We start from the raw sequence: 14370 nt of genomic DNA, 5'->3' as shown, positions 1-14370 counted from the left end.
AAAAGAAAATCAATACTTACGCGTGAAAAGTAATCCCAGGAATCTTTTTCAAAAATCTTTTTGTGCATCCATATACAACACAAGATGACATGCTTCAAAAAGAAAAGAAAAAAAAAATATTCCAATTACAGACTTCCTTGCACAAGTCACAGCGATAACAGGAACATGGCCGCCAAGCCTCACCGTTTGAGTTGAACCTTCCCTCCTTCTATTCTAACCTCCTTGATATGACCAAAGAATATGTATTGTTTTTGCATAGACATTCTTTGATATGACCGCTCACTACGCCCAAAGAATCTCCATATGTATTCTTCTGTGAAATAGTTGTTAAAAATAGTTAATTATGTATGGATTAGTAATTAGGTACTTAAGGAAAAAGTATGTTTTAATTATTTAGCACATTCAGTTATATTTCTCATAATTCGAAACTTTTATCATGTTATTCGATGAGGGGTAGGGCTATGGCGCCCAGGCACCCTGGTGGTTAAGCACCGCAGTTCAACTCCTACCCCTTTCCCTCTCTACTAGCGTCTACATCCCAAAACGGCAGCCTATGAGAGAGGCGATTCTATTATTTTCATCGGGGAGTAGAGGAGTTAGAATGGTTTTCTGAGGAATGCAATGGCAGTGGACTATATGTTTGCTTACATTTGGAAGTTCAAAAAATTGCTAAGGTGGATTGCCTTAGTTTCTACGATTACTTACAGGGAAATATTAGGCAGTTTTTTCGGTTTGCTGATAGAGGGTAAATAGGCAATTTACCTTTATAATCCGCGTTTATCTATTTAAACTTCAGAAGATTTAAGATGAAGAGAATATATTTAACACAACAGAACACAATCGTAAGACTTGTAAATCTTTTAAAAGACAACAGCAAATTTTTAAACATTACTGTAAAAAATATCATCTCTTCTAATTATAATAAATAATGAGATAATGCATGGATGAATTGTTAATTATATGATAACTATGCATTTATAAAAAGTTTTTAATGATGAACTATAAATAATATTTTTAATTATCGATGTGTTGTTTTTTAAAAGATTTACAAGTCTTAAGCTTGCGTTCTGTTGTGTTGAATATATTCACTTCATCATAAATCTTCTGAAGTTTAAATAGATAAACGCGGATTTATAAAGGTAAAGTATCTATTCGCCCTCTATCAGCAAACCAATAAAAACTGCCTAATATTTCCCTGAAAGTAACCGCAAAAACTAAGGCAATCCACCTTTGCAATTTTCTGAACTTCCTAATGTAAGCAAACATCGTGCACTGCTGTTGGCGTTCCTCAGAAAACCATTCTAACTTCCCTACTCCCCGATGAAAATAATAGAATCGCCTCTCTCATAGGCTGCCGTTTTGGAATGTAGACGCTAGTCTCCCACTCTTTGAATTGGGACGCCATTTTGGGAAAAAGCGGACGACTCCATCTTGGAAAAACGGCATTAGATATGTTTTGGCTTGCTGTATTTAAGTCGGGGTGGAATCCAGTCAGCTAGGCATGTTCTTTTCCTCTGTGAAATATTGCTGTCATTTCGTTGAAAGTGACCTGGTAATATTTCAGGATAAACACCTCGTACGTTGGGCTAAGCTGTCACCTCTCATGCATGAGAGTACCTAGGTAAAGAACTTAAAATTAAAAACGTTTCTTACGTAAAAATTCTGATTGAAATACTTCTTTTAAGTTATGTGACATAACTTTCCAAAATGTCACTAATTGTGTGTGTGTGAATTAAGGTAGTTTAATGTATAACACCTGCTTCAAAAATAACAGTAAAGTTTATTTTGATTATTTGTCATTTAAAATTACCGGCTTATTGTCTTTCGGTGCCATCTTTCTACCATCGCCGAAATTATTTACTCTTCTTCAAGATCATTATCCCATTTATTCTGTGTATCCGTAATAACTGTATAATTTGTTTTTCTTTCATTGTTCATGTTGTACCCATACATTAAAAACACCATTCGCTTACTGTACTTCGTAGTATTAGGAAAATCATTTGCTTTTCTATCGACTGCAGTCATGATTTTAGTAACAATGTAGCACATTGCTGGAATTTAAAACAAAGAAGGCTACTTTTGAAGTTCTATATATATAGAAACAATATTAGATATTTCTCTTTGTGTATAATTATTCTTTAATTTCAAAGTAGTTAAAATCTAATGATTCCATTTATCCCTCTCTTGGCCTCTTCTAGTGTAATTTGTCATCATTTTTGTGCACCCTTGGATTGCAGAACATCATATCATGAAAGAAAAAGAACGGAGAAATAGTGCAGAGCAAAAAGACATCTGTGGCTGGTAATTCTTGTTTTATACTAACTTTATTTTCACTAGAAATGCTTGAATGTTATAATTTGTAGGTCACTTTTCACATGTTGCTTTATATTGGAGTTTTACTACTTATTTATTTTACGTGAACGCTTCACATTATGTTTTAATGTTTAGGGTAGCATTTATGCATTAATTTCTTAGGTTTTGAATTCCATATTGAAGTGTCTGAATTGGTTCTTTCTTTATATTGTATTGTAATATTCGTAGTGAGGTTGAACTGTTAATCACACTATAATTATCAGAAGTCTGAGATTTGTTAGAGTTCTGTTGCTTCTTAGTGGTTTCAAAATTACTGCTGTAGTGTAATTTTTTCCCAAGTGGCCTCCTTTCGCATTACTATAAAATTATGAGGGTACACTTTTAGCTTTTAGAAACTATTTATTTACAATCTTAGAATGTATAATCACAGAGAACTGAAATACCAGCATAGTTCTATTTTTCAAATCTGTATCCAAAGTGTTGCCAATTACAAGTTACTAAATATTAAATGTTACCATTTACAAATTATTAAATATTACATCTTCCGTTTTTTTAAAGAGTTCAAAAGTTTTAACAGTCTAAAATCAGTCCAAATACCTGGCCGGCTTTCTAATCAGTCTCCCACTTCTAGTTCTTAGCTCACCGTTCCTTGTTTCTGAGTTAGCAGAGTTTGGTAGTTGATCTTCTAAACTTTGCCCTTGAGAATATCTGGAATCATATCCTTTTACATCTGTTTTCTGTGTATTAACTCCTTGTTCTGTTCCTCTGATATTCTCATCAACAGCTGAACTGTTTTCTCTAATATGTTTTCTATTTCTTCTCAATACTGATCCACCTGATCTAAGTATATATGATCTAGGCATCTTATGCACTTCTTCTACAACTGCTGGTTTCTAGCGATTATCGTGATATATCGGAACACAATCTCCTTTATTTAGTGATGGTAATGTTTTTGTATGACGATCATAATATGACTTCTGTTTAGTTCTTTCTTGGTTGATTTTTTCTTTTACATTTCTCACAACTTGAGGTTTAAGTAATTCTTCAGATGTAGGAAGAATTGTTCTTGTTCTACTCATAAGTCGTTGAGCTGGTGATCCTAGCATCTCATTTGTTGGAGTGTTCCTATGAGCTAACAAAACTAAATAAGGATCAGCATGATCTGCTTGAACTTTCTTTAACAATTTCTTCGCCGTTTGTACTGAACGCTCTGCTAATCCGTTCGACTGTGGATGGTATGGACTGCTTGTTATATGTTTAAATAGGTATTTCTTTGCAAATTCTGAAAATTCTTTACTTGCAAACTGAGGTCTATTATCAGATATCACTATCAATGGTATACCGTATCTTGCAAAATGAGATTTCATGTAACTGATCACTGTGTGACTTCCAGTATCCGGTAGTTTGGAGATTTCAAAAAAGTTGGAATAGTAATCTACAATTAATAAATATACATCTTTGTTAATCTCAAATAAATCTGTCGCAACTAAGGTAAATTGGGAATTTCATGTGGTATCATAGGCTCTCTTATGTTTTTGTTCTGGTATTCATTACATATAGAACATTTTGAAATTTTATCTTCTATCTGCTTGTTCATAAGTGGCTAAAACAAAACATCTCTAGCTCTTTTCTTACATTTTTCTATACCAAAATGACCCTCATGAATTAAATTTAACATTTCCTTTTGCATAGATAAAGGAATAATTACCCTTCCTCCTTTGAAAAATAAGTCATTTTCCATTGTCAACTCATCTCTGTAGTCCCAAAATACTTTGACTTGAGGTTCTACCTGATGTTTCCTTTCTGGCCAGCCTCTCAGAATATATTTCTTAAAGCACTGTAGTGTAGCATCACATTCACTTTCTTTCTTCAATGCATAAATTTTGTCATCAGATGCTGGAATCAGTGTACGAATTTCTGTATCTTCATCATTATCTTCTGTTGTATTCAAATTTGCTCTACTCAAAGTGTCTGCTATTAATAAGTCTTTCCCCTTTTTGTATCGTACATCTCGATCATATTTTTGTAAATTTAACAGCATTCTTTGCAATCGCTGTGGTGCTTTAAAAAGAGGTTTCTTAGTTATGCTTTCTAATGGTCGATGATCAGTTTCAACTGTAATACGTTTGCCATATATATATTGATAAAATTTAGAACATCCAAAAGTAATAACTAAAAGCTCTTTTTCTATCTGAGCATAATTTTTCTGACTTTTTGTTAGAGCTCTGGAAGCATAAGCAATTGGTTGGTTTTCTTGTAGTAAAACAGCACCTAATCCTTCAGAACTTGCACCTACTGAAAGAGTTACATCCTTATTAACATCATAGAATTTTAATACGGGTACTTTTGCAATCAATTCTTTAAGTGTTTCGAAAGCTTTTTGATGCTTTTCAGTGCCAGAGGACATTTTTCTCAAGTAACTGTCTTAATGGTGCAGTAATAGTACTTAAGTTAGGAATAAATTTGGCTAAATAATTAATCAATTCCAAAAATCTTTGTAGCAAAGGCACATCTGTAGGTTCTGGCATTTTAACAATTGCTTCCACTTTAGAAAAATCAGGTTTTAGTCCATTTTCACTTAACTCGTGCCCTATATAATTCACACGATTAACTTTTATTTTACATTTAGCCTTATTGAACTTCAAATTATTTTCTCGTGCTCTCTGGAGTACTTTTTTAAGTCATAGCTCATGTTCCTTTTCATTACATCCCCATATTAAGATATCATGTATAATACATTCAATGCCTTCTAGACCTTCTATTATTTGGCTTAATTTTCTTTGGCAAATTTCTAGAGCTGAACATATGCCAAAAGGTAATCTTTTAAATTAACAGGAAATATTTTTGCGTTAGGCATTCTAGTGACAACTTCGTCAATGGTTAACATCAGATAATGTTCTCGTTTTATAGCTTTATTTAAATCTCTAGGATCTAAACATATTCTTATTTTGTTCAGTTTGACAACTGTGACCATTGAATTTACCCATTCAGTTGGTTCTCTTACTTTCTCAATAACATTTAAATTTTCCATTCTTTGTAATTCTTTCTTAACTTTATCACGTATAGCTATGGGTATTTTTCTTGGAGGATGAATGACTGGTGTTACATCTTGTTTTAACTGGATTTTATATTTTCTATTCAAACAACCTAAGCCTTCAAATACATCTTTGTATTGCTCCAGTAAGTCTTCAGTGTAAACAGACATTACTTTCTGAATCAAACCTAGTTGCAAACATGATTTTAATCCTAATATAGAAGGTACTTCTTTGTCATTAACTTGGAATTCCACAACATAATTATTTTTTCCATATTGGCAGTTAAGTACTACTTTTCCTAAAGTATCCATTTTATTCCCACAGAATGTAACTAATCTTTTCATTTCAGACTTCTGTATCGGAACATTTAGCAATTTCACTTTGGTTTTAGAAATAACATTGCGCATTGCTCCAGTATCTAACTGCAAATTTAGTTTACTTTTATTTACATTAACGTCAACAGTCCATTTCTCTTCCTTGTTATCTGAATTAAGGTTTAATGTACCAACATAAAATTCTAACTCTTCCTCAGAGTCATGATTTATTAATTTAATTTGTCTATCTTTTTTGTTTACCTTGACTGCTTCATTTTTTATTATATTGCTTTTACACTGACTCGCGAAATGATTTGCCTTTTTACATTTATGACAGATTTTTCCATATGCTGGACACATTCGATACTCATGAGATGTTCCACATTTAGAACAAATTTTTGTCTATTGTTTATCAGTATTTACCTCTTTGTAAGTATTCTTATTATGTTTACTTAGTTTCTTTTTCACTAAGTTTACAGCAGTTTCCTCATCTTTTATGATTTTCATTTGATGTGCACTTATTTTAGCAGATCTGCATATATCAAGAGCTTTTTCTAATGTTAATTCTGTTTCATGTAACAATCTTGCTCTCACTATATCATCTTTAATACCACAAACAAATTTATCCTTTATTAAACTATCCGTTAATTGTGCAAACTCGCATGTTCTAGCTTTATTTCGAAGGTCAGTTACGTATTCATCTATGGTTTCTGACGCGGTTTGATTTCTAGTAAAGAATAAATGTCTTTCATATGTAATATTTTTCTTAGGAATACAATATTCCATAAATTTTGTTTTAATTTCACTTAATTTAATTTCTTTACCCTCTTCTATAGGAAATGTATTATATATTTAGAGACAACAAATTCCTATTACATGAAGAAAAGTATCAATTCTTACCTTCTCTTCATTATTATGTAATTCATTAGCTACTTCATATATTTCAAATGATTGCAGCCATCTTTGCCAATTCCAAGCTAGATTTCCATCAAATTTCATCGGCTCTGGTGGTTTTAAACTTTCCATTTTGAAAGCAAAACACTCCTGACACCATATAAAATTATGAGGGTACACTTTTAGCTTTTAGAAACTATTTATTTACAATCTTAGAATGTATAATCACAGAGAACTGCAATACCAGCATAGTTCTATTTTTCCAATCTGTATATAAAGTGTTGTTAATTACAAGTTACTAAATATTAAATGTTACCATTTACAAATTATTAAATATTACAATTACGAGGAGGAGGCTAAGCATTTTCCTCTCTGTCTGGCCTAATATTTTCCTTGCCTAATGGGGTCTTCTCTTCCCAACAGGTCAGTGTAATCGCACTTCCTGTGTATAAACCAATTTTGTTTCAGTTTTTTCCGAATTTAGATTCTCTCTATGAAGTGCTGTTTCTCTTAAAACCATTGAAAGTTAAATGTTGAACAAAAAAGAAATGTAAATAAAAATTTAATGAGTACTCATAAAGAAAGTTAGTGGGGCCAAATTGTCTTCTGTTAAGGCTGCTCAAAATGTGTTTTTATTAGTTGTTTTAAGCATACTTTATTATATTTTTCCCTTAATCTGAACTATTTTGGCATATTGGGAAGTTTTATGAACCTATTTGCGAAGATCTATTTAAAATTGATTCCACAAATAAAAATTCGTTTTTAAATAAAATCAGAGATGTTTTATTATTATCGAAGTAAAATTCTGCAGATTAACTTTCAACTTTGTTTTGCAAAGCACTCTGAAAGTTTCTTTTGGACTTCTTTCCGTTCTCTTGGCATATGCATGACAGAATTATTTTTTGAGAAAGCTGATGTCTTTTGCTTATAAGAATGATTGATGCAACTGTATGGGTGTCGCTGTAAAGAGCACATGTTTCCCTGTGTCCTGTTTCTTCCTTAATTGGGTCATTCTCCGCTAGATCAGACATTGCTTTTGTGTTATTTAACAATTCCTTCATCTTATCTTCAGTTAAAAGCTCTTCTTCATAATGAGCACTTTTATTATCAAGGGGTTTTATAAGACCCCAATTCTTCTTTTGTAATTTTCTGATTCATTGTTTGAATTCTCTGTCTTCCATATGTGAAAATTCTTTGGCATCGTTTCCTTTTGAGATTTGTAAGAATTTTTGGACTTCATTTTCAGTCGATGGAAATTGTTTAAAGTAGCAGATAAATTCTTTCCGGTGTTGATGGATGAATGTAGCACCACGTATGAATGAAATTCTAGCAGTGGACAAATTAAATGGGATCGTTTAAGGTACTGCTATATGTGAAATCACGCTTTAGAATTCTGCGCTCAGCAAGTACCGGCGGTATTAAAAATGATAGACTACGAAACATGACTTGAAGAATCGTATGAGTTATGTGGAATGCAGATTGGGAGTTTAGTCGTGATAGGTTAACAGTCTATACAGATGACCAGAAATAATAAAAATTTAGATGGGTGTACTATAATGTATTTTACTCCTGGACCATGGATTAGTCATAAACAGTACTTGTGTAAAAACAGATTAAAGTATATGAATTCCCTGTTTAAGAAAGGAATTTCTCTATGACAGTATGCAGTCTGTATCATAGCTGGAATAGCGAGGTGTTGTGTCTTCAGGGAAATAAAATCTGTTATTCTGTAATTTTTCCTGAAAATGTGTGTTTAAATTTTGTTACCTAGGTAACCTATTTTTAACTCATTCTATATGAAAATGAAACCAAATACAGACAAAGAAATAAAATTGCATTCCTTCCCTTGGTGCAGTTATTAACAACTTTAACTGAATGGGAGCCAGTTTTAAGTTTATAAAATTTTGGCTAGCTGCAATTATATATTGCACTTTTAATATTTCAGTTATAAGTGCATTACACAAAGTATAAAAATGTGTGGTATAATATCTTAAAGAAAAGGTATACTCTTTGTATTATTTACAAAAAAATTCAGCAAAATGAAAATTAAATACAGGGAAATCATATTTTAATGTGAAATTTAACATTGCATTTCTTCTGAGAGTTTTTTTTTTTCTCCCTCTGGTACATGCGATGTTATTGCTAAATCCATGCAGTTGTCCGAATGTTTGTTTGTTATTCTGTATCTGAACATTGATTTTAACAAGTTTGTTGTTGAAAATCCTCTTTCACATTTTTAAGTAGATCGAAAGCAGAAATTTATCTTTTTAAAAGATTAACAGTTCATGATTTTTCTGATCTAGGACTATTCAAATGGCTTTTTGTGATATTCTTCATCTTAATTAGGATGAAAACCAGTTATTTCTAGTTCTAGATCAGTAGAATTGTTAACATATTTGCAATCTTTTACCATTTTTCTTAAACACTAGTCTTATGTAATGGGTTTGAAGTGAATGTAGTAGTTGGCCTAATTTTAAATATATCAAAACATATAATTTAGAAACTAATTTAAGCTCGATGAGATTTTCCAAATGTTTGTTTCAGTTTTCTTGTATTTCACGCTTTAGTTCTCCAGATTTTCAAAGTGACAAAACGACATTGCATTATGGTAAAAATGCATATTCCTTATATTTGTGTAATATTTTTACAAAATTAATTATGATTTAAAATGAATTTAAAATAACATTAAATTCAAACACTTTAGTTCTCTTCCCTGCTCAAGTTTAAGATATTAGTTATTATGTCTAAGAATGACTAAATCATAGAACCAATAATGGACAATAATTTCTTCATAAGTTTCGTTTCTAGATTTTTAAAATTCTTCTATGAAACTTTTGTAACAGAAGCTGGGATGGAACCCAGGCAGCCAGACAGAATGTCCCTTCCCTGAGTGAAAATTTCTATCATTTCATTGAAAGTGACATTATAATATTTCAGAATAAACCCTCGTAACACTAATAAATGTATGTAGATTTTTTTTTTTTAATGTTTATATAATGCGTGTTTGGTTCTTACAACATTTTGAGCTATTATATTACTAATTCTGTATGTGAGCTAAGACAGTTTAATATAGAACATCTGCTTCAAGACTAAAAGTAAAGTATTTGAATTGTGTTTTACCTTTCGTGTGTTTTGAGAGGTACGTTCTAATCTACAATTTATGGAATTTCTCGGTATTGGACATCTCACATAGCTGACAAAATTTCATTCCTATGTTTAGGTTTTATAGTACAATAAGTTGAGCATCCCTACGTTAGTATATGACTTTGATTCCTTCGAAAGAAAAAAAGAGTATCTTAGTTTTGTTGAATTTTTGGTCAAAATTTTAGTATATAGGTAATTGCAATAGCTCATTCACGAAATTATATTTAAATTTTTTGCAACATTTCAAAATGGTATATCATTCAATGGCATTTGATGTGTTTTGGCTTGCTGTATTAAAGCAGGGCTCGATCCCGGGCAGCTAGACAATATGTTTTTTCCCTGAGTGAAATATTGCTATAATTTCATTAAAGTGACGTGGTAATATTACAGGATAATTTCTTGTACATTGGACTAAGCTGTCCTCTCTCATGGATGAGTGTACCTAAGTAAAGAACTTAAAATTAGAAAGGGTTCTTGCGTTAAAATTCTGAGTGAAGTATTTATTTTATGGTTTATGACTTTTGTTTCCAAGATGTTTTTCGAAATCTGTTTTTAGAATAGTGTTTTTCAGCCCTTTCTCTAAAAGAAAAAAAAAAAAAAAAAAAACCGTAAAAGTATATATGTATAGCTCTTTTAATGTCAATATATTGCGAGTTTGATGCTTACTCTTTTTTGATCTGTTATGTCACTAATTCTGTGTGTGAATTAAGATAGTTTTATATATAACACCTGCTTCAAAGCTAACAGTAAAGTTTATTTTGTTTATTTGTCATTTAAAATTACCTGCTTATTGAGTTTCGGTGCCATTTTTGTACCTGCGCTAAAATTATTTAGTTTTCTCGAAGATCATTTTCCCTTTTATTCTGTGTATCTGTAATAACTGTATAATTTTTTTTTCTTTCATTGTTCATGTTGTACCCATACATTAAAAACCTCTTTCGCTTACTGTACTTCTGTCGTATAAGGAAAATCATTTGCTTTTCTATCGACTGCAATCATGATTTTAGTAACAATGTAGCACATTGCTGGAATTTAAAACAAAGAAGGCTACTTTCGAAATTTTATATATTAAGAAACAATATTAGATATTTCTCTTTGTGTATAGATATTCTTTAATTTCAAAGTAGTTGAAATCTAATGATTCCTTCCCCCATCCTTGGCCTCTTCTAGTGTAATTTGTCATCATTTTTGTGCACTCTTGGATTGCAGAACATATCATGAAAGAAAAAGAATGGAGAAATAGTGCTGAGCAAAAAGACATCTGTGGCTGGTAATTCTTGTTTTATATTAACTTTATTTTCACTAGAAATGCTTGAATGTTATAATTTGTAGGTCCCTTTTCACATGTTGCTTTATATTGGAGTTTTACTACTTATTTATTTTACGTGAACGCTTCACATTATGTTTTAATGTTTAGGGTAGCGTCTATGCATTAATTTCTTAGGTTTTGAATTCCATATTGAAGTGTCTGAATTGGTTCTTTCTTTATATTGTATTGTAATATTCGAAGTGAGGTTGAACTGTTAATCACACTATAATTATCAGAAGTCTGAGATTTGTTAGAGTTCTGTTGCTTCTTAGTGGTTTCAAAATTACTGCTGTAGTGTAATTTTTTCCCAAGTGGCCTCCTTTCGCATTACGAGGAGGAGGCTAAGCATTTTCCTCTCTGTCTGGCCTAATATTTTCCTTGTCTAACGGGGTCTTCTCTTCCCAACAGGTCAGTGTAATTACTCTGCCTGTGTATAAACCAATTTTGTTTCAGTTTTTTCCGAATTTAGAGTCTGTCTATCAAGTGCTGTTTCTCTTAAAACCATTGAAAGTTAAATGTTGAACAAAAAAGAAATGTAAATAAAAATTTAATGAGTACTCGTAATGAAAGTTAGTGGGGCCAAATTGTCTTCTGTTAAGGCTGCTCAAAATGTGCTTTTTATTAGTTGTTTTAAGCATACTTTATTAAATTTTTCCCTTAATCTGAACTATTTTGGCATATTGGGAAGTTTTATGAACCTATTTGCGAAGATCTATTTAAAATTGATTTCACAAATAAAAATTCGTTTTGAAATCAAATCAGAGATGTTTTATTATTATCGAAGTAAAATTCTGCAGAATAACTTTCCACTTTGTTTTGCAAAGCACTCTGAAAGTTTCTTTTGGACTTCTTTCCGTTCTCTTGGCAAATGCATGAGAGAAATATTTTTTGAGAAAGCTGATGTCTTTTGCTTATAAGAATGATTGATGCAACTGTATGCGTGCCGCTGTAAAGAGCACATGTTTTTTCTTTAATTGGGTAATTCTTCGCTAGAAGTTCAGACATTGCTTTTTGTGTTATTTAACAATTTCTTCATTTTATCTTCAGTTAAAAGCTCTTCTTCATAATGAGCGCTTTTATTATCAAGGGGTTTTATAAGACCTCAATTCTTCTTTTGTAATTTTCTGATTCATTGTTTGACTTCTCTGTCTTCCATATGTCAAAATTCTTTGGCATCGATTGCTTTTGAAATTTGTAAGATTTTTCGGACTTCATTTTCAGTCGATGGAAATTGTTTAAAGTAGCAGATAAATTCTTTCCGGTGTTGATGGATGAATGTTGCACCACGTATGAATGAAATTCTAGCAGTGGACAAATAAAATGGGATCTTTTAAGGTACTGCTGTACACGAAATCATGCTTTACAAGTCTGCGCTCAGCAAGTACCTGCCGTATTAAAAATGATAGACTACAAAATATGACTTGAAGAATTGTATGAGTTATATGGAATGCAGATTGGGAGTTTAGTCGTGATAGGTAAAAAGTCTATACAGATGACCGGAAATAATAAAAATTTAGATGGGTGTACTATAAAGTATTTTACTCCTGGACCATGGATTAGTAATAAACAGTACTTGTGTAAAAACAGATTAAAGTATATGAATTCCCTGTTTAAGAAAGGAATTTCTCTATGACAGTATGCAGTCTGTATCATAGCTGGAATAGCGAGGTGTTGTGTCTTCAGGGAAACAAAATCTGTTATTCTGTAATTTTTCCTGAAAATGTGTGTTTAAATTTTGTTACCTAGGTAACCTATTTTTAACTCATTCTATATGAAAATGAAACCAAATACAGACAAAGAAATAAAATTGCATTCCTTCCCTTGGTGCAGTTATTAACAACTTTAACTGAATGGGAGCCAGTTTTAAGTTTATAAAATTTTGGCTAGCTGCAATTATATATTGCACTTTTAATATTTCAGTTATAAGTGCATTACACTAAGTATAAAAATGTGTGGTATAATATCTTAAAGAAAAGGTATACTCTTTGTATTATTTACAAAAGAATTCAGCAAGATGAAAATTAAATACAGGGAAATCATATTTTAATGTGAAATTTAACATTGCATTTCTTCTGAGAGTTTTTTTTTTTTTCTCCCTCTGGTACATGCAATGTTATTGCTAAATCCATGCAGTCGTCCAGATGTTTGTTTGTTATTCTGTATCTGAACATTGATTTTAACAAGATTGTTGTTGAAAATCCTCTTTCACATTTTTAGGTAGATTGAAAGCAGGAATTTATCTTTTTAAAAGTTTAACAGTTCATGATTTTTCTGATCTAGGACTATTTAAATGGCTTTTTGTGATATTCTTCATCTTAATTAGGATGAAAACCAGTTATTTCTATTTCTAGATCAGTAGAATTGTTAACATATTTGCAATCTTTTACCATTTTTCTTAAACACTAGTCTTATGTAAAGGGTTTGAAGTGAACGTAGTAGTTGGCCTAATTTTAAATATATCAAAACATATAATTTAGAAACTAATTTAAGCTCGATGAGATTTTCCAAATGTTTGTTTCAGTTTTCTTGTATTTCACGCTTTAGTTCTCCAGATTTTCAAAGTGGCAAAACGACATTGCATTATGGTAAAAATGTATATTCCTTATATTTGTGTAATATTTTTACAAAATTAATTATGATTTAAAATTAATTTAAAATACCCTTAAATTCAAAAACTTTAGTTTAGTTCTCCCCCCCCTCAAGTTTAAGATTTTAGTTATTATGTCTGTAAGAATGACTAAATCATAGAACCAATTATGGTCAATAATTTCTTCATAAGTTTCGTTTCTAGATTTTTAAAATTCTTCTATGAAACTTTTGTAACAGAAGCTGGGATGGAACCCAGGCAGCCAGACAGAATGTCCCTTCCCTGAGTGAAAATTTCTATCATTTCATTGAAAGTGACATTATAATATTTCAGAATAAACCCTCGTAACACTAATAAATGTATGTAGATTTTTTTTTTTTTAATGTTTATATAATGCGTGTTTGGTTCTTACAACATTTTGAGCTATTATATTACTAATTCTGTATGTGAGCTAAGACAGTTTAATATAGAACATCTGCTTCAAGACTAAAAGTAAAGTATTTGAATTGTGTTTTACCTTTCGTGTGATTTGAGAGGTACGTTCTAATCTACAATTTATGGAATTTCTCGGTATTGGACATCTCACATAGCTGACAAAATTTCATTCCTATGTTTAGGTTTTATAGTACAATAAGTTGAGCATCCCTACGTTAGTATATGACTTTGATTCCTTCGAAAGAAAAAAAGAGTATCTTAGTTTTGTTGAATTTTTGGTCAAAATTTTAGTATATAGGTAATTGCAATAGCTCATTCACGAAATTTTATTTAAATTTT

The 14370-nt window shown here is 31.2% G+C and overlaps 1 long non-coding RNA gene across 1 annotated transcript in view; it reads left to right on the top strand.

Annotated features, from left to right (window-relative positions):
- The first annotated feature begins 1229 nt into the window (after positions 1-1229).
- The window catches only part of LOC146993153 (uncharacterized), a 104892-nt gene continuing 91751 nt past the window's right edge, over positions 1230-14370 (top strand). Inside the window, exons 1-2 of the long non-coding RNA XR_015038499.1 lie at positions 1230-1621; positions 2199-2301. This is a non-coding gene — a long non-coding RNA (uncharacterized LOC146993153). The remainder of the gene's footprint in view (positions 1622-2198; positions 2302-14370) is intronic.

The sequence above is a fragment of the Stegodyphus dumicola genome, chromosome X1, assembly GCF_044657685.1.
Source record: "Stegodyphus dumicola isolate Sdum_Otavi_A_Nest chromosome X1, ASM4465768v1".
Taxonomy (NCBI): domain Eukaryota; kingdom Metazoa; phylum Arthropoda; class Arachnida; order Araneae; family Eresidae; genus Stegodyphus; species Stegodyphus dumicola.
This window is presented reverse-complemented; position numbering and strand designations above follow the sequence as displayed.